This window comes from Phascolarctos cinereus, unplaced genomic scaffold (genome assembly GCF_003287225.1).
Source record: "Phascolarctos cinereus isolate Bilbo 61053 unplaced genomic scaffold, phaCin_HiC Scaffold_2;HRSCAF=192, whole genome shotgun sequence".
NCBI lineage: Eukaryota > Metazoa > Chordata > Mammalia > Diprotodontia > Phascolarctidae > Phascolarctos > Phascolarctos cinereus.
In genome coordinates, this window is record NW_027555625.1 from 143,322,582 (window position 1) to 143,347,928 (window position 25,347).

Consider the following 25,347-nt stretch of genomic DNA (forward strand, 5'->3'; position numbering starts at 1 on the left):
CAGTTTGGTAAGATCTGCCAGGACTTATGCTCTACTGGCAAAGCCTTTGACAATGGGGGTCATCTCTATACCACAGTGAGAAAGCAAAGGACAACTTTAGTCCAGGAGTTCAAGTATTATTATTTCTACTTTACAGATAGAGAAACTGAGGCTCAGAAAGGTTGAGTTCTCTGAAGTTAGACAGCTAGTAAGAGTCAGAACTCAGACTCAGGTTCAAGTCTTCTGAATCCAAACCATTGTTATTTCCGTTTCACAAACAAACAAAAAAAGAACAGGTTTCATGAGGAATTTATATCAATCTGATATAATGTGGACACCTAGTTAAGTGAACTAAGAGAAATGCAACATGATAGATTGGATTTATTGGGAAAACTGCATCAGGGATTTGAACCTGGATTACTATAAGAATGGCAGGTTGGATTTAATAGAAATAGGTTAAGTTAGGAGGGGGAAAGAAATTAAAAAACAAATGTTTAATTGCCACGTAAGACAGCAACAAAAATGTCAGAATGACAGAATATGAAAATTCTCGTAGTTAGAAGGGACCTTATCAAGTCCTAATCCATTCCAACACCATCATTTTATGGGCGAGGTAATGATAACAACTCTTCTTTGAGCCTGGTTTTCATCATTGGTAAAATGATGGAATTCAATTAGATGACACCTAAGGTCACCTTAATCATAAATGTTATGACCCTATGATATTGTTATATTAATGATGTCTAGCCTTTGGAATGACTTACTCAGGGGGCTGGAAAAAGTCTTCACAAACTGGATTTTTATTTATCTGGGATGATTTGGGTGGGGTTTTGAAAAAGGCCAGAGCCTCCACAATCACACTGTACCTCTGTGTATAAACACAATGCCCAGTCCTGTTAGTGTGACACCAGACAAAGAAATGTGATTTCTCTGTGTAGGCTGCATCCGTACAATAGCTGGAAATCGTGTGTGTGTGTGTGTGTGTGTGTGTGTGTGTGTGAGAGAGAGAGAGAGAGAGAGAAGAGAGAGAGAGAGAGAGAGAGAGAGAGAGAGAGAGAGACAGAGACAGAGACAGAGAGACAGACAGACAGAGAGACAGAGTAGAACTGAGGATTTGGTTGCTTAAGTCCAGAAGACAGGGATTTAAGCTTTGGCTCCAATGCCTACTAGTCTTATGACCTCAGACAATTCTCTTTAGCTCCCATTGTGCAAAATGGGCATCACAACCTTTGCAATACTTCCATCAGAGATTGTTGTGGGGATCAAAGGCAAGAGCGCATGCAAAATACTTTGTGAATCATAAAGCTTGATAGAACTGTCAGGTATCACTGGTATTATTACTAGACAGTGGAGGGTTGGGACTTTCATTTCTGTTTTCACATCCCAAGCACCTAGCACAGGGCCTGGCACCTAGCAAGTTGAATGAATGAGCAAACGAGTAAATAAATAAATGAAAACGTTTTAATTGAGCTTAATATGTGCAAAGCACTGGGGATTCAAATAGAGAAGTAAGAGTCCCTGTCCTCAAGGAGCTTACATTCTAATGGGGGAAAAACACGTGTAGGAGTTTACAGAAGCGTGCCCACCGTGAAGGTCTAGTGGTCCTTAGAAGGAGAAGGCAAGGCAGATGGCAATGTGCATTCTTTAGTGTCCCTGCCATTAATAACACTCTGTTTTTGATGTTGAGTCACTTGATGGTACCAATAACTTGGCGGTGAAAACTTTCCTTTGGGGGTCTTTAGTAGCCTGGGCTGTTCAGGAGGTGGGGACTGCTGTACCTGTACCATATTGTGTTTCCACAAAGGTTGCTGCTGGGGGGTAGCAGGGGAGGAGGAGGACGAGGAGCAGGAGGAGGAGCTGCTCTTCCTGAGGATTTTGGGCTGACTTGCCCCTTGGTGGCAGCTGGTCAGTGAAGAGATTCATTGCCTAGGGACATGTCGATGTTCTGTATCCCTGGGCAAGTCACTTCTCTCTGGCCTTCAGGTTCATCTTCTGTATGTGAAGGGACTGGAGGAGGATCTCTTCTAGCTCTGACATTCTAAAATTCAGTTATTTCATGACTCTCTGACTCCTATGTCTTCTTTCAAAGTAAGATAGCGACTTTCCTAGATGGGTGGGTGTACACCTCCCTATAGGGCAGAGAAGGGATCTAGTCACTTTGGGACTTGTCTATCAGCCTAGACATACTCTGTAATTTGGGATCAATCATTTACTCTCTTTGTGTCTGGATTTCTCCAACTGTAAAATGAGCACAGTGCCTTTCATCTTTCTTTCTTCCTTTCTTATTGACAACTTTTATTTTTATATCACATCCACTTCTGAATATACCTCTCCCCTCTCCCATACCAAGTAAAGTTTCCCTTGTAACAACTATTTTAAAAAGAAGGGGAAAAAAATAGTGCAGCAAAACCAATGGACCCATTGACTGCCTTTGAGAGTATATGCACCACCCATACCCATAGTTCCCTTCTCCTCCAGTGAAAAAAGGAAGTTTCGTTTTTCACATAATTTTTTTCCAGGCTATGGATGGTTCTTAGGATTATTTAGTTTCATTTTATTTTTCTTTCAACTTACATTGCTGTAACCACTTCGTGTGGGCAGCTAGGTGGCGCAGTGGATAGAGTGCTGGTCCTGGAGTCAGGAAGACCTAAGTCCAAATCTAGCCTCAGACACTTACTAGCTGTGTGACCCTGGGCTAGTCACTTAACCCTTTTGCCTCAGTTTCCTCATCTGTAAAATGAGCTTGAACAGGAAATGGCAAACCAGTATCTTTGTTAAGAAAACCCCAAATGGGGTCACAAAGAGTTAGACAAGACTATGGTTGCGTTGTAGCTGTCCTTCATCCTAGAAGAGGATCAAAATGACATCATTATGTTGGGTTCAAGGTACAATGTGTCAAACTACCGTTGATCAGACCAATACAAGCTTAGAAGGCTCTACCACAGGTCAGGCACAAATGGTCTATATGAATATTTGGAGTGGATATGTCTCTAAAATTGCTCATCTCACATTTCTTTTGAGCTGCTGCAATTCTGCTTCACTCATAGAGCACAACATCTTCTTTGATGCAGGCATGCCAGACTGGGCATTCCTGTGCCAGTGTCTCCCATGTCTCACATTTAATTCCAAAGTTCATCAGAGAGACCTTCAGCACATCCTTGCATCACTTCTTCTGACCTCCATATGAGTGCTTGCCTTCTGTGAGTTCTCTGTAAAATAGTCTTTGAGGTAAGCATATGTTTGGCATTAGAATAATGTGCTCAGATCATCAGAGTTCCTCTCTCTGCAGTAGAGTTTGAATGCAGAGCAGTTCAGCTCAAGAAATTATCTCAGTGTCCCATACCCTACGCTGCCAGGTGATCTTCAGAATCTTTCTAAGACAATTTGAATAGAAGTGATTCCGTTTCCTGGCACGGTGCTGGTATACTGTCCAAGTTCCAGGTATACAGCAATTAGGTCAGTACAACAGCTCTGTAGACTTTCAGCTTGGTAGGCAGTCTAATACCTCTTCTGTTCCACACTTTCCTTTGGAGACTAACACTAAGTTAGCTCTGGCAATGTGTACATCAACCTTATCATCTATGTGGACTTCCCTGGAAAGTATACTGCCAAGGTAAGTGAACTTATCCACAACATTAAAAATTTCTCCATTTGCTGTAACCTATGGTTCCACATAGTGTTGGCTGGTGGAGAACCTCTGTTTTCTTAGTGTTAATTGGGAACCCAAAATTAACACAAGCAGCAGAGAATTGATCCATACTCTGTTGCATTTCAGCCTAAGAGGCTGCATTGAGTGCACAATCATCTGCAAGCAAAAAGTCACATACAAACTCTCCCTTCACTTTAGTCTTGGCTTGTAGCCTTTTCAAGTTGAATAATTTATCATCAGTGTGTTAGCCGACCTTGATGACGTTTTGTCCTCGTTGAAGGCATAGGGCAACGTTGCTGAAAACATCATGCTAAAAAGCATGGGAGCAAATTACATCCGTGCTTCCCTCCCTCAGTGATGGGGAAAGCACAAGAGCAGCATCCATTATTCAGAATCCCTACAAGCATGCCATAATGGAATTGACATACAATACTGATGAACTTCTCTTGGCAGCCAGTTTTGCCCTAATTTTCCACAAGCCCCCATGACTGACAGTAAAAAAGGCCTCAGTCAGATCGACAAACATTGTATACAGACCTCTGCTCTGCTCCTGGAATTTCTCCTGGAGTTGTCGGGCAGCAAACATCATATCAACCTTTCCTCAGCCCTTTCTGAAATCACACTGGCTCTCAGGTAGATGACAACTTCCAGGTGAAGGATCAGCCTATTAAGGACTCTGGTGAGAATCTTGCCATCAAAGACTAAGTGAGAAACTCCCCTGTGATTGTCACGGGATGATTTATTTCCTTTTCCCAGACATAACTAAAAATAACTGAACAACAGTCACTTTGTATAGTTTTCATAGTTCTGCTAAATTCACTCTGTATCAGTTTATGTAGTTCTTTCCAAGTTTTCTCTAATTTCTCTGTGTTCATTCTTTCCTACAGTGGATATCCCAAGACATTCATGTAGTATAGTTTGTTTAGCCTTCACAGGTCCAAAGGGCACCTATTTTTGATCCAGTTTGTTGTCACCACAAAAAGGGCTATTCTAAATATTTTGGTGTATATAAAACCTTTTTCTCCTAGACATGTGATGTCTGGGGCAAAGGTTAGTACCACCAGTCCTACCTCCCTCCTGCTTCACTTGGCTTGCCTCTCTCTTAGTGATGCTGCGATAATAAGTCAGGTACGACTCTACTTTGAGTTCTTTGGAGGAAAATCAGGTATAATTGGGGCTCTCCTGGGTGCATCCTCAGAATACCTGGGACACAATCTCTCTACCTGGAGAAACTGGGAAACCTACTTCTGGGAGAAGAGTGATGATATGTAAGGGAAATACCTTGGAGAGATAGGCTGTGGATTAGGCATAAACATCATGTAGCTAATCACGTGTTAAGGAGAAAACTCTTTGATTGGCTTGGAAAGATTCACAAAGGCCTCTTAGCTTCTGCTACTGTCTGTTTGCCTGCATGGTTTTAGGGGAGCTCAGTGACCGGCAAAGGGAGTGAAGCCTACAACCTGTGAGTCTGAGAGTCCAGAGGGCTCCTTAGCATCTGTTGCTCCAACATCCAAATTTCAAAGGCAGCATAGCATCAATACCCAGAGGAACGAAGAATGATCTTTGGGAACCCAGCTTCTTAGCTTCCTTGGATTCCTTCAAGACTCAGCTGATTGATTGATGGATTGATTGATTGATGAAGGGTCGATTTTTGTGAATCCCCACATATTGTTGCTGTTGTCCATTTGTGTCCAACTCTTCATGATCCCATTTGGGGTTTTCCTGGCAATACCACTAGAGTGGTTTACTATTTCCTTCTCTAGCTCGCTTTATAGGTGAGGAAACTGAGGCAGGCAGAGTTAAAGGTCACACAGCTAGAAAGTATCTGAGGCTGGATTTAAACACCAGGCCTGGTGTTCTGTCCACCGTGCCACCTGGCTGCTCTTCACCTAGCATATAGTAGGAGCTTAATAGTAGGAGCTTATTGGTTGACCGACTGACCCAATCTAAGGGTAGGATTTATCTGGCAGTGATGCCTCCTTCGGACATGAACTTGGTGGGACTAATGTTAGGTAAGAACTGATCTGTTCTGATCCTAACTTCCACCCCCACCTCCCACATAGAGGAGGCATGGGAGATTATGCCCCCAAGGAAAATACTTGTACATTTGGTTCTTGCTATGTGTTTGAAGTAAGTATCCATTTGTAAAAGCTACCCAATATTAAACGGTTAAGTAGAAATGTGGTGCTAGTCATAGGACTCGAACATATGGGAAGAACATAGTTGGTGGAAGTTCAAGCTGATGGCAGAGAAAAGAGGTGACAATAAACCCATCAGGATACCCTAACCCCTGAAGGGTAACATAACAGGCCAACCCCTGAAGGGTAACGTAACAGGCCTAGCCAGAGAGTAGAGCCAGAGTGCATAAGTTAGATGAATGGATGCCCTATTTAGCTGACTTCACTGGTTGAATCAGCCTAAATAGAGATAGTTTGTTTATATGGCTAATAACTTGTCCATGGAGAGTATCTGCGCACACCAACTGGTCTGACAGTTTGGCCTGACTGTGCCCAAACCCAATTTAAATCCCAGGGTACAGCACATTCCCATCACCAGAAGGTCAGCCACTGAGCGATAATCATTTTTTGGCCATGGCTATTCACAAAGACCATTTACCAGATTTCAGAAGGGAGACAACTAGTGTCTGTGGAGGAAATGATCACACGTATCCAAGTGCAGATACTTGAAGGACTGAAGTACAAATGTAATATTAAGAGGTTGTCACTTTGCCATGATTCTATCAAAAAAAATCTGAGATCTCACGTTCTCTGGATCTTTGTTGTAAGAAAGAGATATCTGATCAACTGCGTTTACCAATTCGCTCTCTCATTCAATGGCACCTTAATTATTTCCTTCCTGTAGGCCTTTTGGCATATGACAAGGGAAATGCAAGATTAAAAAATAAATTTAAGTCATATACTTGGGTTCAAAAAATAAATTTCTACAAGTATAAGATAAGAAAGACAAGTTTTATAGCAGTTTGGCGGGGAAAGTGCTAGAATTTTTTGTGGGCTGTAAGCTCGAAATGCTTCAACAATGTGATATGGTAACCAGAAAACTAATGTGACCTTTTGCTTCTTTAAAACAGTGTTTAGGACTAGAGAAGTGATAATTCCACTTACCTTTTCCCTGCTCTGATCATATCTGGTGAGTTGTAGTCAGCTCTGACAGACACATTTCATTTTATTTTTAAATTTGAATTTATTTTTAAGGTTTTTTAAATTGATATCTTATATTATTATATTGCCTAAATTCTCTTCAACTTCTCCCTCCCAAAGAGCCATCCCTTCTTTGTTGTTGTTGTTCAGTTGTTTTTCACAAGACTTTGAGAATATATGCACCCATAGTTCTCTTCTTCTCTGGTGAAAAAAGGAGCTTACATTTTTCTCATTGATTTTCCAGGTCACACGTGGTCATTTATTTGGTTTCTGTTCTATGGTACCAATGGAAGCACATTTTAGAATAGGGTTCCTTAACTTATTTTGTGTCATAGACTTCTTTGGAAGTTTGGTGAAGTTGTGTCTAACTCTCCATGACTCCAATTGGGCTTTTCTTGGCAAAGATACTGGAGTGGCTTACCATTTCCTTCTCCAGATCATTTTGCAGATGAGGAAACTAAGGGAAACAAGGTTTGCCCAGGGTCACATAAATAGTAAGTGTCTGAGGCCAGATTTGAACTCAGGAAGATGAGTCTTTCTGGTTCCAGACCTAGCACTCTATCTACTGTACCATATTAAAGAATAAAAAAGATGAGGGGAAAAGTTCTAACACATTCAAAAAGTCTGCCACTATATGCAATGTCCTATACCCATAGCCCCCTAACTTTCCAAAGAAGAGAGAAATAACATCCATTTCTAAATATACCTCTCCTCTCTCCCACACCAAGTAAAACTTCCCTTATAACAGCAACAAAAAGAAGTTCAACAAAATCAGTGGATGTATTGACTGCCTTTGAGAGTGTATGCTCCCATAGTTCCTTTCTTCTCTGGTGAAAAAAGGAAGTTACATTTTTCTCATTAATTTTCCCGGTCACATGTGGCCATTATAATTGTTTGGTTTTTCTTTTATGGTACCAATAAAAGCATGTTTTAGAATAAGGCCCCTTAACTTTTTTTGTATTATAGAATTCTTTGGAAGTTTGGTGAAGTCTATGGCTCCTTCTCAGAATTATGTTTTTAAATGCATAACACAAAATACATAGGATTGCAAAGGAAACTAATTATATTGAAATATAGTTATCAAAATGTTTAGGAAAAAAAGTCCATGGTTAAGAATCCCTGGTCCAGAGAAACAGTGGTAGAAAAAGGCAGTCAGGATGGTGGAAGATCTTGATGTCATTCCATGTGAAGACAACTTGAAGAATGTTTATCCTGGAGACAGAGAAGACTTTTCTCTCTGGAAGGATTTGAAGGTCTGTGACTCAGAATTGAGAATACACTTGTTCTGTCTGGCCCCAAAGAGAAGAACCAGAAGCAGTAGGCTCTCCCAAAGTGAAAGGGCCTCTGTGGGACATAGTGAGCACTTGGGTACTTTGTGGAAGGGACACTTTTTCAGCTATGGCTTGGGTTAGCAACCCTAGGAAGTATTGAGAGGGAATCCATGAGATTTAGTCAGACACTGAAAGGGACTTTGTCAAGAAAAGAAGTACCCACCAGCCATGGGAACCAAATCACCAGATAGCCAAGCAGCAAGGGAAGAACCGTTGCCTTTGATCCTCTATTTCCTCCATGGGGGTCTTGGCACCCCTGGCCTATGGGGAAGGAGGGAGTTGTTCTTCTGGTGCCTAAGTTCATGAAAGAAAACAAAAACTCAAACTTCCTTCTGCACTGTAAGGAAAGCCAAATGGAACCAGCGCTGAACCCTCTGGGGGCAGGGTTTGGCTTGTTCCCTTTTAGTAAGACCCAGCTCTGGGCTGGAGCGGAGCGACCTCAGCTTGGCACCAGGGTGAGCTTTGATGTGGGACAAGGTGGGGAACGTGGAAAATGAACTGCTAGGCTTGGCTTCCTATTAGCACACGTACACACACATACATATACACACACACATAAACACAAAACCCCTTCTATCTGTAAATACAGGATTCAGCCTATAAAAGAAACAATAAAAATGGGATTCAATGAGCTTCCCCAGGCATGTGGAGTGTTTAGAGTTTTGTTGTGGGTTCTATTGTATACAAGGGAGTTCCTTAATACAGTAAGACAGCGAGCAACTTCCTGTTATGGAAACAGTCAAAACCTGACATTCAGAAAGTCAGTCTATACAGCAACTGGATAAACAAGCAGATAAAGATCAGCTGTAACAGGCACAATAGCCAAAGTGGATCATTTGGGGGAAGGGGGCTGGCACAGACCCAAACAATTTAGATGAATAGAAGGCATCTCCTGAGTGCCAGCTACACATTACTGTAGGCACGGGGAGTATTGGACACGTGTATATAGCACGGAGGAAGTTTGTGGGGTAGGGAAATAAATGCTGAATGTGGAATCAGGGCATACGGGTTCAAAACCTATCTGGCATTTACTCCCTGTGTAACCTTGGGAGAGTCACTGCCTCAGTTTCTTTACCTGTAAAACAAAGGAGTTGGACTAGATCAGGGTTCTTAACCTTTGTGTGTGTGTGTGTCATGGACCCCTTTGGCAGTCTATGGATACCTTCTCAGAATGTAAATTCTATTGAGGCACAGCTATCAACTTATTTTTTAATTCACAGACCTCAGGTTAAGAATCCTTGCAAGATGAGGTCTATGGTCTATAACCTGAAATCTGTGGCATAGGGGTACATGTACTCATGTTTATAGGACATAGACCTAGAGTGGGAAGGAACATCAGTGGCTGTTGCACTCATTTTATGGAGGAAACTGAGGGCCAGGGAGGTTAAGTTACTTGACCCGCCCAAGGCCATGCAGGCAGTAATCAGCAGAGGTGAGATTTGAACCCAAATTCTCTAGTTCCAGAATCAGTATTCTTTTTACTGTACCATGTTGTTTCTCTTCTAGTATTTTTATCCATATGCTATTTACCCAGGGATATCTCTGATACTTTGGAAGACTTCTGGGACATCTTGGGTAATGCCTCAGTTTCCCCTTTCTCCATAAGAGCACTAGTATGGGGCTCATATTCCTGAGTCCCTCGCTGTTTTATGTGAGTTTCAGCATGCCAATCCGTCTGGGTTCCACTGACTCTTCTAGAAAATGTAGGACATAATAATGTGCCCCTCCTGCCCTCTTTACTGTCTCCTTGGAGAGCCAAGTGAGCATAAATAGTCTGGTGCAACAGGAGGGATTTTATTTTTGCCCATCAGCATCGGTAGATGGAGTTTCCACACCAGAAGCTCCCCTCAACCCTTTTGGAGGAGAAAAAAAAGAACTTCCCAATCTTAAAATGGTCATGAGTTTCTAGAATAGTAAAGTCCCTCCTATGACTACGTGTCCAATGAAGAGAAGCCCGCCTTGAGCTGCTTTGTCTTTAGCTGGCAAATCTCTACCTCCAACTGGGCCCTGCATACTTACTTGGGGGGCTGGGGTTCGGTGAGTCCCTAGAGAATTGGGATTAAGTCCAACCACAGTTGTTGTGTGGAGTGGATGAAGCGGGTGGTCCACCCATCCAGGGAATCTGAGGGACCTTGCTGAGGCCGGGGGTATGTCATTCCTTGTATTCCCAGCACTTAGCCCAGTATCAGGCACACATTGCTGTTGTTAAGTTGTATCTGACTCTCCACAGTCCCATTGATCATACTGTCCATGGGGTTTTCTTGGCAAAGATACTGGAGTGGTTTTGCCCTTTCCTTCAGCAGTACAGAAGAAATCTGGCACATAGCAGGCACTTCATAAGGCCTGTTGACTTGACCGTGGCCCTTCCTATTGCATAGGCAGACCCCAAACAGAAGATTCTTTAAAAATCACCAAGCTTTCAACATTTTCTGGAAGCTGTAAAAATGTCCTGCTGTCCTGCCAACGACATTCTCCCTGCTTGCCACCATCATTCCGGGGGATGCCTCCATGGAGTCCATTTCCAAGATGCTATTAATAGCTTGCCAGGGGTGAGCCCCCAGGAGAATAGATTGTTTAGAGAGCGGTTATTTGAGGTATATGGGGTGTCTTAATTTAGGATTCAAATAACCACAGGCCCACAAATGATCAAATGGTTCTGTGTGAAGTGCTTTATAATCATTGCCTTATTCAAGTCTCACAACCACCCTAAGAGATAGGTGCTTTTGTGATCTCCATTTGACAAATGAGGAAACTGAGGTAAAGAGATGTTAAGTGACTTGCTCAGGGTCACCCAGCTAGTTAAGTATCTGAAGCTGAAGCTGGATTCAGATTTTCCTGACTCCAGACCCATTGTTTGGACTCGGAATCAGAAGAACTGGGTTCAAGTCTTGGCTGCCCCACCCGCTCAGTTATGTGACCTTGGATCAATGACTGAACTCTGAACTGCTGCTTTTTCGTCTGCAAAATGGGAATAACAATACTCACAAAAAGGCAGCTGGATATCTCAGTGGATAGAGTCTAGTTAGGACGTGGAGTCAGGAAGACTTGAGTTTGAATCCCGTCACAGAGGCTGTATGACCCTGGGCAAGTCACTTAACTTCTCTGTGCCTCAATGTCCTCATCTGTAAAATGGGGATAATAATAATAGCACCTATCTCACTAGTGAGCTAACATATGTAAATGAGTTAACGTGTGTAAATGAATTAACATATGTAAAGCACTTTGCAGACCTTAAATCTCTATGTAAATACTAGTTATTAGTATTGTTGCTGTGAAGAGCAAATGAGATAATGTACATAAAATGCTTTATAACCCATACAAATGTCAGTTATTTTTAGAATTCCCATTTCATAATCATTAATAAGAACCAAAAAATGTATTGAGTCCCTGGTATAGACAGGGGGGCACTGTGCTATGTGTAGGGCAGATGAAGAATTATAAGTCACGCTTCCTTGCCCTTGCGGATCTTACCATGTAGGTGGATGTATACTCACACACACACATATGTACATACACACACATATACGGAAATACATATATATACCCACACACACACACACACATAAGATAAATATGGGTATATATATGCATGTAGATATATATGTATATGTGTGGGATGGATAGATGGATAGATAGACAGACAGATAGATATATAGACAGACAGACAGACAGATAGATAGATAGATAAATAGATAGATAGATGGATGGATAGCATGTACTATGCACCAGGCACTATGCTAAGCACTTCTATAAACGTTATCTCACTTTATTCTCACAACAACCCATTTTATAAGTGAGGAAATTGAGGCAGAGGTTAAATGACTTGCCCAAGGTCATATAGTTGGTAAGTGTCTGGTGCTGGATTTGAACTCAGGCCCAGAATGCTATCCACTGAGCCACCTAGCTTTTTAAAATTTTAAAAAGACTTTTGGCTAAGTGTCAGTGTGGCCTGGTGGAGGTAGTGGAAGTAGTGTTAGCGTTGGAGTTAAAGATCTAGGTTCAAATCCTGGCTCTGCTACTTAGTATTCATATGACCTTCGGCAAGTCCCGTGGGCCTCATTTTCCCCACCTTCAGATGAGGGGGTTGGACCAGATGACCTCTAGGGTCCCTTTCAGCTCTAAATCTCAGCTGCTATGATCTCATCAGATCGATAGCATCATGCAAATGAATGTTACAAGCACTAAGTGCCGTCAGAATTTGGGGAGGGAGTGACCTCTAAGCACTAGGGGAGGTCATGGAAATCTTCCTGCAGAAGGTGAGACTTCCTGGGATTCCTTAGAATTTCTTGGTATCATAAACCAAGCTGGATCCAAAGTCTGTTAACAGAGATCTTCAGCCATCCAATATTTAAAAGATAAAATAAGCTAAAAGATTGGGGCTGCTGGGTGGCACCATAGCGCATGGAGCACTGGGCCTGCAGTCAGGAAGACTCATCCTCCTCACTGAGCCACCTATGGCTCAGTGGATGAGTTCAAATCTGTCCTCAGACATGTACTGGCTGTGTGACCCTGGGCAAGTCACTTCACCCTGTTTGCCTCAGTTTCCTCATCTGTAAAATGGTCTGGAGAAGGAAATGGCAAACCACTCCCATATCTTTGCCAAGAAAACCCCAAGTGGGGCCATAAAGAGTCAGACACAACTGAAAACAACTGAACAACAACAAAGTTATAAGATATATGTTCACACTGGATAAATCACTTCTTCTTGGCTTCAGTTTTCTCATCTATATAATGGAAGAGTAGGAATAAATGACCCATAAGGTCCTTTCCAGCCCCAAATCTGTGGGTCTATGTACACTATTTCTCACTCATTAAGATGTATATTTATCAAGTCAGCAAGTCACAATTCTTTTTATGAATGTGGTAATAATAAAGTACATTTCTAGAGCGCTCTGAAGTTGGCAAAGAATGTTCTAAACATCATTACCTTTTGGCCTACCTATGAGTTTGGTACTGTAGGTATCATTTTCTCCACTTTGCACATCTTGAACTTGAGTCAGAGGTTAAGTGGCTTGTCTTTAACCATACAATCTGCAAATATCAGAGGAGGGAGTTCAGATGCAGGTTTTCCTGACTCCAAGTCCAGCATTATAACCATTGTGACACACAGCCTCCCAAGAATAAACATATTTGACTAATTCAGTAATAAATATATATGTGGCTAGTATTATAGAAATATGAACTGTTCTTGGACATGAATAGTAATACAAGAGACCTTATTTTCCATCTTTATTAGAATTATTTCTTACTTGCAGCCCTATTTCTTTAGGTTTAACGAAATTAAATTAGCAAGCATTTACTAAGATCCTACTATAATCTGGGCACTGTGTTAAGATCTTGACAAATATTATCACACAGAGATCTTGCAATAATCCTGGAGGTAGGTGCTATTATTATCCCTATTTTGTAGGTGGGGAAACTGAGGCAGACAGAGGCTAAGGGACTTACCCAGAGTCACACAGCTAGTTAAGTATCTGAGGCCAGATTTGAACTCAAGTTTATCCTAACTCCAGGTTCAGTACTCTATCCACTATGCCACCTAGCTGGCCTAAATTTAGAGCTCAGATTTGAATTCAGGTCTTTCTCAGTCCCAGCCTAGAACTTCCCTATAAGCAAAGTAAAAAGGTGAATAGTGATGAAATAGTTTAAGACAATAATTGGAATGATGTCACAAGGCCATACATGACTTAAGTACTTAGGGTTTTATCTAGTTAATACCTGCTCTGATAGATTTGTGTTTCACTATTGGAGCTTTAGTTCATGCATTCATTCAACAAACACTAAACCGCCCAGTGTGAATAGTCACTAAGATGTTTGGGTCAGGTCTCAGATTCAGCTCCTGTGGCTGATGAATTTTTAAAATGGGAGCCTGGAGGATTCATTTATTTGCTTTGGTAGGAGTGGAATAAAAAGATTTTTATGAAACACTGTTAGAGGATTCAAGTAAACCCCTACAAGCTTGGGCACAGACTGGCTGCAGGTAGGGGAACTCAAGCACCATTTGGACATTTAAAATTGATTTAGCATCTGTCTAAGCCCATATGTCCCGGGAATAAACACTAGAGGAACACACAGCTGCATTCTTCAATCAGCAGATCAATAAGCATTTATTAATGTGCCAGCTTACTATGTAGCAGGCACTGTGATAAATGCTGGGATGCAAAGGAAAGGCAAAAGCACAGTCCTTACCCTCCAGTAGCCCACATTCTACTGGAGGGACAACATGCAAAAAATTGTACATATAAGATTTTGCCACCCATAGCTTGGCTAGAGAGCTGTTGTCGTTGTTTGTCCGTTTTTGAAGAGGACCGATGAGTTGGATTAAAGCAAGGCAGAGGTGCACAAAGTCATCGGACTCACTCTCTCTTGCAGAGTCACTGAAGTCCAGTGGCAGGCAAAAAGTCAAGATGACTGGTGATGGCCCAAGATGAAGTGGACTACCTTAGCGTCTTCCACGTCTGACCAAGCTCTAAGAGCTCCACAGTGCCTGCTTCAGCGGCCTTCATGGCCTTTGGAACAAATTGTTCTCATCTGCCCATTCCACTGGGGGGGAAGTCTTCACATGCTTGTGGGTAGACATTTCCCTAATTTACTGATAGGCTGAGGCCCACCAGTTACCCTCAGTCTGATTTAGGCCATCTGCTGAGACAGTTTACTGGGGTGCGGAGGCTGTGTATGCTAGTTTCTTGGAGCCATAGGTGAGAATTGAGTGCCAGGTAGACATCAAAGCTGGATGAGCAGCCCTGAAAAGGGCTCAGCAAGCCCTCACACCAGAGATGCTAGTCCTTTTTGAACACCGCATACAACCCCAAGAACCCAGAAATAAATCCATCTTCTAAACTCTTCCTGAGTAAAGGGCCTTAGTAGTGATCATAGAATCTCTGAGTTTGAAGAAACCTTAGAAGCTTAGACCAACCTCTACCTGATCAAAAATACTTTTTTCCAGCATCATAACGAATCAATATCTGACTGCTACTTGACAGCCTCCAGAGAGGGGGAATTCACTCCCTCCCAAGGCAAGCCATTCCTCTCTCGGGTACCTCTGACTCCCAGAAAATTCCTCTCTTCATCAAACCAAGATTTCATTCACTTGAATTTTATAGATACAGAAATAGTAGCACCAAATGACTTCCCAGGTTCCTTTCCAGCTCTAGAATTCTATGACTATTTGGTCTATTGGTTCAGGTTGACTTAAGTTGGACCTCCAGAGGCCACTGAGCATAATCTATCCTGAGTTAAGTGACACTGTTCTTATATCATCCCAAAATATCTTTTGTTCTTCAAAGTCAGTAGAAAAGGAAATTCTACAACCTTCTTCAATGATCTATTCTAATAAAATATTTCCCTCCCCTTTCCCCCAATCTTTTTTTCCATTGGTATGGGGTATTCCCAGGGTGGATATTCTATCTACAAATTCAGATTGACAAATCAGTTGTAATTTATATCCTTACAAGATTGTCCGTCGCCAAACAGTACGTGTTAGAAATAGAATTTGAACTCAGCTCTTCCTATTTCCAAAACCAACACCCTATCTACTATTCCATGCTGTCTCTCATGCCCTTACTTTTGGAACACTCTTCCAAATATCTAACCAAATTCTTCCTGGTATCCTGTGTAATGATAGGCCTCCTGGCCTCCAGTCTAAATCCACTCATCTTCTTAGTCTATGGCAGGGTCACGTGCCATATGTCCTCGTCTCCACTCCAGGCTTGGATTTTCCAAGCTGAGAGAGCCTCGGCTTCTCTCTCCCTCCTGAAGGTGGTTGGGACCCTGTATTCAGGTGGTTCATCCTGTCACCTTTTCTCCCTCTGGTCCACATACTACAAAGATCCTGCCTCCTACAATGGGAGCCAGGAGTCAGGAACTCCTGATCTCAGCATCCCCAGAGCCTCAGACACAAAGTGGCCTTTCATGGATGCAATGAACTCAAGGGCACTGGGGTGAAGGGGAAGGGGGGAGGGAAGATCTGGCAGCTTTGGCAAACCCTGAAGTCTAAATGAATAGAAACCCGAAGGAAGCACCTGCTGGTAACGGAAATCCAGGACAACTTTTATTATCCCGTTTCACAGGTCTATTCAGGACTCCATTAGGGGTTTCCTCTTTCCTCTTCTGATACTTCGCACTCATTCATAACAAGAAAACACATTGTGTGCTCCTGAGTTATGTGCAAGGGGGGATCCAAACGGAGCTGGCATTTAAAAAGGGCCGGCCCCAAAGCTTATTTTTAAAATTGCATGCCCCCATGGAATTGCAGGTTATTATTTTCTTCCTCCCACAATGCAAGGTTGAACTGTTGGTTTTCCTCCAACTGTAAAGTTGAAAAATGATCATTTAGTGCTTTTTCAAACACTTGACCTTTGCTTTTTTCAGCCATCCCTGTAGTGCTCTGGACTTCTGCCCTCCCCCACACACACCCTTTTTTTTTGTAAGGGTACTTCCAATGTGAAGCACTTCAGTTGGAGTCCTTCTGTGTGACCTTTAGTAAGCTACTTAACCTCTCTGGTTAAAATGAGAGGGTTGAATTAGATGACCTCTGATGTCCCTTCTAAATCTATGGTCCTAAGATCCTCCCGCTTAATCTGAGCCAAAGCCTTTGGTGGCTTGGCCTGGGTTCAGGGATGGGTTAAAGATCTACACATAGGACGGGATTTGATATCTCCATGGAATAAACTGATATCGGGACCCACTTCAGCTATGGAGGTCATGATTTCCCAGCCTGAGACCCTGGTTTGGTACAAGAGGACTGACTCACTGACTATCAATCTCCGAATGCCAACAAATGGGCCATCGTGAAGGCGGGGTGTTGGCTGATCAGCGCCTCGGAGTTCCAGGTTCAACCTTCCAATGACGCGTCCCATTAAAACCCACCTGTTTGAGATGGATCTCTGTCCTAGGGCAGAAGCCAATAGAGCAGATCTCTCAACCAGCCTTTCCCAGGGGGTCAGCTGCCGGCATAGAGAATGGTGAAGAGGGTCACAAGGACTGCTGCACCTTCATACTGGCTGACTTCAGAAAGTGGATTCCCAAGCAATTTAAATTACTGGTTGTCCCCTGGGGCATTTCTCTTTTCTGTTCTACTTTGCTTGCCCAATTTCTTGTCAGTTAAGCTGAATGGCAAAGGGGGCAAACAACCCACAGGGTCAAAGAAAACAGAAGGGAGGCACCAGAAAGCCTTGCCAGACTGCTTATGACCTAAGAGCTGTTGTTTATAGAAAAGCTTGGTGAAAAGGGAAGATGAGAAGTTATAACTTTAGAGCTTGAAGGGACTTTAGCAATCATCTAATGTAATTCCCTTATGAATGAATGAAAAAGCATCTATTAAGTGCTTACTGTGAGCAAAGGACTGGGTGGGGGAGGAGTGAAGGAATAGAAGAAAAGGCAGATAATCCCTACTCTCCAGGTGCTCAAATTCTAGGAGGGAGAGGCAATACTCATAAGAAGCTTCAGTTGCCTGTCCCGTTGGGAAGTCCCCATTGCAATGGTAAAGTGAATGATAACATTGTTGTTTCTCAGTCATTTTAGTTGTGTCCAACTTTTTGTGACCTCATTTGGGGTTTTCTTGGCAAAGATACTGGAGCAGTTTGCCATTTCCTTCTCCAGCTCATTTACAGATGAGGAGACTGAGGCAAGCAGGATTAAGTGACTTGCCCGGGATCACACAGATGGTAAGCTGGATTTGAACTCAGGTCTTCTTGATGCCAGGCCAAGCATTCTGAGCCACTTAGTTGCGTCATGGATAGCAAGACATATTCTTTAATAAAATAATATTTGTAAAGCACTGAGCACGGTGCCTGGTCCCCAATGGGTGTTTAATGAGTGTTTGTTCACTTCCCTCTTTAGCACCATTTCCATTCATATAAAAGTATGTCCCTGAAGCTCCACAATTTGGAAGGGCCAAGGACTTTGGTGCTGAGGACTTTCTTTTCCAGGTCTCCAATGGCTGTCACTCCTGAGAAGTCAGGGGCTCCCATGCCTGCAGAGGCAGTTGCTAAGTCCCCTCTGCACAAGGGTTGCTTTCCTGGATCATGGCTATGAGGAGCAATGGTTTTGGGATGGGAGAGAAGTTTCTACTATTCTAAGGACATTCGCATCTACCTGCCCATTGGTGGAAGTTGGTTGGCATTTGGTGGTGGTGGAGATGGAAAACACCTTCTCTAAAAGCGCTGCTACCCTACACAATGGGGAGAGGGGAGGCTGGAAGCAGGGCTGGTGGGGAGATATGGTGTTATTCCTAAGGCTTTGGGGTACAGAATCCTGGGCTGTCTCCAACAGGGTCTGAAGGAGGGTGGTTGTCATGGTGTGTCCATGGTTTGGCCTGCTTGGCACGTGCTGCCTCATTTCTCTTCTTGCTGTTTCAACTGGACTAGCTTGCTTGCCCTAGCAATGGCAGTTGGTTGACAGTTGGTTTTGGTGGTGGCAGGGACAGCAGGCCCCTTCTGTATAGTTGTCTGTTTCCTTGAACAATGTTTGGGAAGGTGAGAGGAATTACATCTTACAAATGAGGATGCTGAGGCCCAGAGAATTTGAGTGACTTGTTTAAGGTCCAATATAGAGCAAGTAACAGAGTAGAGATTCAAACCCAGGTCTTCTGACTCAAACTTGGTGTCCTTTCTGTGTCACCACTCCAGCTTCCCATTACCTGAGAAGGTAAAACTCCAAACAGGTGCTCTGTTCCTAGTCCAATTCCCCAGAAAAGACCTGGAAAGATGTGAGCATAATCCCATCTTGACCTTTTCTGCTATCAGCATGGGTTTGGCCACTGAAGCCAGGAACTGTTTTTGGTCCTATACTTCCCAGAGGATTCCACAATGCCTTTCCCATAGTAGGCACTTAATATAGGCTTATTGAATGGAATTAAGAACTAAAGTAGATAACTGGCCCCTGTAGTGACATCCTCCTGTTTTCCTAAACTCCACAAGGACAGCAAAAGTTCCAAATAATAAAAGGTGGTACATCAGAAAAGAATATCAGAAAGAATGGTGGTTCTGGAGTCAGAAAACCTAACATAGATTTCACCTCTGTCACTTAGAGTGACTGGGGTGAGCTATTTAAATTATCTAGCACCTCAGCCTCTTCACTTGCAAAATGAGAGGATGGAACAAGATGTTAGTAAACAAATATTTATTGAATACTTGCTATCATGTGCTAGGACAGGGTGGGGAATCTTGAGACCACATGTGGCCTTCTAGGTCCTCAGGTGAGGTCTTTTGACGGAGTCCAAGTTTTACAGAATAAATCCTTTTATTAAGGAGGTTTGTTCTGTGAAGTTTAGATTCAGTCAAAGGGCCACACTTGAGGACCTAGAGGGCCATGTGTGGCCTTGAGGCTGTAGTTTCCCCATCCCTGCACTAGGCACATGAATACAAATGGAAAGAAAGATAATCCTGCCTTCAAGGAGCTTACAGTCTTATGGGAGAAGACATCTCATAAAAGGAAGCTGAAAAGGTGGGTCCAGAGAGAAGGTACCCATGTAGGGGCACGATAGAGAGAAAAGTCAGGAGTGGAGCCTAGAGAGGAATGAATGAGGGAGCATGGCTAGCCTGGGCTAAAAAAAAAAAATGGAGCTTCAGGGAGGAACTGATCAATCACAGGAAGGGGCTTCGGGGGCACAGTGATCTTCCAGGGCAAGAAGCTGCTATGGCATGATGGAGAAGGATGTCTGGAGAGTCACGACTAGAATTCAGGGAGGAAGGAAGGAATGACCTCCAAATTCTCTTCTAGCTCTAAATATGTGGTCCTATAAATGGCTGGGGTTTATACAGTGCTTTACAATTACAACGCACATTGTTTTAAATAAATTTTATTGCTACCTTTTGTTTTAATATCACTTATGCTATCCATTGATTCAATTCCTCCCTTCTCCCACCTTCCCCATTCTCCTTTTTTTTTTTTGCTGAGAGATTATAGGAAGTCATCATTTTTTTTTTGCTTTTCACCACCATGATAACTTGATAAGAGCATATTGCCATTTCCCTCTGTTCTCCACTCTTCTCTCCTCCTATCTGTCCTGTGAATTCATCTATAGTTGTTCAGCATCTGGCACATAATTTCTCTTATTGGGTGAGGGGGTGTTAAAAGTTAATGGGAGAAAGGGGAAATGTCTTGTGTGATGAATGATTGGTCCTATGACCCAGACGTCTTCATAATATTTTATATCTATTTTCTCATTTGACCCTTGAAACAGCCTTGTTAGGCATGTAGGTTTGGTTTCACAGGTAAGGAAAATGAGACCTAGTTTAGTTGACTTGCCCAAGTTTCCCCAGCTAGTAAAAGGCAGAACTGGGGCTAGAAGTCAGGTCTGACTCCTGGTCCAGCCCTCAGTCAATGCTTATCCCTTGTTGGAAAAGCGCTTGGAAGAACCAAGGCAGAGGGAACCTAAGCGAAAGAAAAGAACATTGTGTCTGGTTCACCTGACTGGATAAGAACCAGGGAAGGTCGCTGTGAGCATGGCACTGTGAGAAGAAAGGAAATTTATTCTTTGCCACTCGTTTCTCTGGGGTAGCTAGGTGGCAGATAGAGTGCCAGGAGTGGAGTCAGGAAGACTCATCTTTCTGAGTTCAAATCCAGCCTCAGACACTCACTAGCCATATGACCCTGAGCAAGTCATTTAACCCTGTTTGCCTCAGTTTCCTCATTTGTAAAATGAGTTGGAGAAGGAAATGGCAAACCACTCCAGCATCTCTGCCAAGAAAACTCCAAAAGGAGTCACAGAGTCAGACACGACTGAAAATGACTCAACAACAATGTTCTTTTCTCTATCAATAAATCAATCAATGAACATTAATTACCTCCTTTGTGATAATTACTATTCTAATTGTGAAAGAAAGAAAGAATGCCTGCCCTCAAGGTGCTTATGTTTAATACTTATCTATTTCTACCCTTCTTCTGGCATCCCAGGTTTATAACCTCAGCGTTGTCCTTGACTCCTCACTCTTCTTCACCCCACAGATCCAATCAATTGCCGAGTCTTGCCATTTCAACTTCTCTGCCTCTCCTATCTGACCCCTTCTCTCTACTCACACAGCTGCCTCTTCCCCCCTAGTCCAGGCCCTCATTACCACTCATCTGGATGATTGCAACAGCCTCCTAGTCGTTCTTCCTGCCTCAAATCTCTCCCCATTCCAATCCATCCTATGCACTGTAGTCAAAATGATTATCCCATGTCTCCACTCCATCCTACTCAATCTACGTCAGAGGCTCTGTGTTGCCGCCAGAATTAAAAATAATGCCCCTCTATATTGCAAAGCCTTTTACAACCTGGCCCCAACTTATCCTTTTACCTTCTTATATTACTCCCCTTCCTGCATTCTGTGGTCCAGCCAAACAGATCTCTCTGTATCTCATACGTGATCCTCCACCTCCTGACCATTTCTTTGCGCCGGGGGATCCCTCAATCTAGAATGCCCTACCACCTCGCCACTCCCCAACCCACCACATCGCACGGTCCCCCCTCATAGAATTCCTCACTGCCTCTAGGTGAAACTCAAGAATTACCTTTCACACGAGACTTTTGCTGATCCCCACAAAGGCTAGTACCCTCCCTCTCAACTACCTTGTATTTAATGACTTTGTGTTTATTTTGTTTTTATTCTGCAAATATTAAATCTGTATGTGAATAGACAGTGTATACTTACATAAACACAAGTAATCTCTCCCATAGAATATAAGCCTCTTGAGACCAGGTATTTTTTCACTTTTTGACTTTTGTATCCTTAGCGTCTAGCTCAATGCCTGGCGCGTAGTAGGTGTTTGTCAATTAGGTGACAGTTTGATTCTGTTGGAGAAGACTACGTGTACATATAGGGTGTCCCAAAAAGTCTTGGTGTAGTTTTAAGCTTTAATAGTTTAAAGACCATTAGACTTTTGGAATATCCTATATAAATAATAGCTAACATTCATATAGCACTTTATGATTTGTAAAGTGTCACACATGTTAACTCATATATATATATAAACATATAAATAATATGTGCATATACATGCATGTATATGTATGTATATATAAGCATATCTGTATGTGTATATATCTATGTTTTCACATGCTTGGGGTAGACATCCCCCTAACTCATCCATGTTGGTTACCTTCAGCTTGTTTTAGCCCTTCTGCCAAAATGGTTTTATTGGGGTGTGGCTGCTGTGCATGCTACAGCTTCTTCAAGCCACAGGTAAGAGTTGAGTGAAGATGAACACCAAAGGTGGATGAGCAGCCCTGAAAAGGGCTTAGCAAGCCTTCACACCAGAGGTGCTGGTCCTCCCTCAATACCCTAAATCCCAGGCAGAACAGACAAATGAGAACAATTTATTTTAACAACCATGAAGGTGGCTGGAGCAGGCACTGTGGAGTGCTTAGAGCAGACCGGCACAACTTGGCAGAAGGTAGGGGCCAAAATTAAAATAGGCTGAATAGGTTAGGCTAGAGACAGACTGATGATGGTTGATTGTGGCAGGTCACATGACAAACAGGAGACAGTGCACAGTGACAACCCTACATTTTTCACTGGCCACCACAAATCCTTCGTTGGGCCGCTTACAGCCTGTGGCCTGGCTTAGAGCTTGGTCAGACATCAAAGTTGCCAAGGTCGTCCATTGCATTCTGGGCCATCACTAGGCATCCTGATTTTTGTCTTGTCATTGGACTTCAGTGACTTTGGAAGAGACAGTGAGGCAGATGACTTAAGCAACTCTGCCTCACAAATTCAATTCACACAAGAGTCAAGACATTACCCCATGATGTAAATGGTCTTCTTTGAAAAGAAGGACAAAACACATGTATATGTGTGTAGTGTTAATATATAGTCATATAGATATTATGCCACTACTGTATAATAGTAATGTAGAGATTATACTATTACCTATATTATCACTAGTAATAAAGATACATACATATATATCATATACATATGTGCATATATATATGTATATATGGATAGAGAAACAGAGAGGGGAGTGGGAGTTGGGAAGAGGGGAGGGTATTGCACATGCCCATGTCACCTAGCATGGAGGCACTCTGCTTTTAGGAGAAGACATTCTGTGTTTCTCTACCACATAGTACGGCCTCTTTTGATTGGCTATGTAGCCAGAACAGACCACTTCTTTAAAAACTGCCAGACTGGGACAATCTCTCTTTTCCCAAGTTTTCACCACCTCTGACCCTCATTCGGTCTTAGAGCTTTGAATAATCCATCTCTACCAGTGAAGAGAATCTTGTGAAAGTGGGTTTTGAGCCACAGTTTACACAAGCATATATAGAACATATTCCAAGGTAGTTTAGGAAGGAAGGTGGTATTCTACCACATTCAATGACTAGTCTCGACACTGGGAATGGAGTCTGGTTAAAGTGAGTCTGAAAGGGGCCCTGAGGCCTTTCACATCTTCCCGTTCACTGCAGTTACAAGATTCCCATCAGGCTAATAACTGCATCACCATTAGTGCAAAGCAAAGTGTATTTCCTTAGAAAAATTATAGGCCAACTGAAACAGAAACTTGCAATCCAAATTCAACCAAACAGCCCTTTTCCCCATTCTTTATGTGCAGATCACTATACTAACCTGTGGGGATAGAAAGGTTAATAAGATAAGGTTCTTTCCTTCCAAATCCTTGCAGCAGAGATGTGCTAGAGCCAGCTTGAATTGGCTCTACAGCAGGAGTGGGGAACCTATGACCTCAAGGCCACATGTGGCCTTCTGGGTCCTTGGGTGCGGCCTTTTGACTGAGTCCAAGGTTTACAGATCAAATCCTTTTATTAAGGGCATTTGTTCTGTGAAATTTGGATTCAGCCAAAGGGCCTCGCTTGAGGACCTAGAGGGCCACGAGCGGCCTCAAGGCCACAGGTTTCCCACCCCTGCGGGGTGGTTGTTAAATTATCAGCATGAACAACTACATCTTGGAAACTGGCAAATGCCAGTTCAGGGCTTGATTGTTGGCATCTCAGTCCGTAGCAGGTAGCTTCAGTCAGGGCAAAAGTTAAGTCAGAGCACAGCATGGACAGGTATGTTCCTATTTTCTCTAGAATTAGGTCTTGGAAGGCTCAGGGTCTCTAGTAGCAGTTCAGGAATTCAGATGGGAACATGGAGGGGAATCTCCTGGATTCTAGTTTTAGCCTAAGCCATTTATTTTCGGAAACTAGGTAGTCCAGTCTAGCCTTGGAGTCAGGAGGACCTAAGTTCAAATGAAGCCTCAGACACTTACTAGCTGCGTGACCCTGAGCAGGTCACTCAACCCTGTTTGCCTCAGTTTCCTCATCTGTAAAATGAGCTGGAGAAGAAAATGGCAAACCAGTCCAGTATCTCTGCCAAGAAAACCCCTTACTAGGGTCACAACGAATCAGACAGGACTGAAATGACTGAACAACAGCACATGAAGTGCCCATAGTCACATAGCTAAGTAAATGTTGAAGCTGCTCCTCAAACCAGATCTCTAGACCCTAAGCCCAACACTTTTTATATTCTTTCTACACTATCCCTTAGCACCCAAGAGGAACATTTCTTCAAAATTTCCTTTAGGCTAATGTGAAATCTTATTGGTCATGAGCCCAAGAAATAGTGATGTCCTCACTTGTACCCATGTAGAACTCAATTTGTGTGGGAAACTTGACCTTACAAGTTAAGCTTAATTCCTGTGGAGGCAAGATTGGGTTTATGAATGGGCAGTATGACTCTGGGGCAGCTAGGTGGCGTAGTGGATCAAGTGTCTGGCCTGTGGTCAGGAACTCGTTTTCTTGAGTTCAAATCTGGCCTTCGACACTTACTTGCTGTGTGACCCTGCACAAGTCACATCACCCTATTTTCCTCTGTTTCCTTATCTGTAAAAATGAGCTGGAGAAGGAAATTCAAACGGCTCCAATATCTTTGCCAAGAAAACCCCAAATGGGGTCATGAAGAGTCAGACACAACTAAAAATGACTGAAGAACAATGACATTCATCTTTGGCTCACACAGATCAGGACAGGCAGGATTTCTTCAGGGAAAGAAGGAAGGTCTGTATCATCACTACCCAACTAATGTTGCCTGTATATGGTAATGCCTTTCCTTGGTAGGTTTTCCTCTGTGATAATGTCATCTTGAAGGAAAGTTAAACAAGTCTGGAGATCTGAATTTCTGGGTTGATTCCCAACTCATGTCTGTGTGAGGCAGAAAAGCCCATGTCTATAAAACATTCTTGAACTTTAGAAAAGGACTCTGGATCCCACTTTACAACATCACTCAAATACAGAGCAGAAGAACCCACTAAA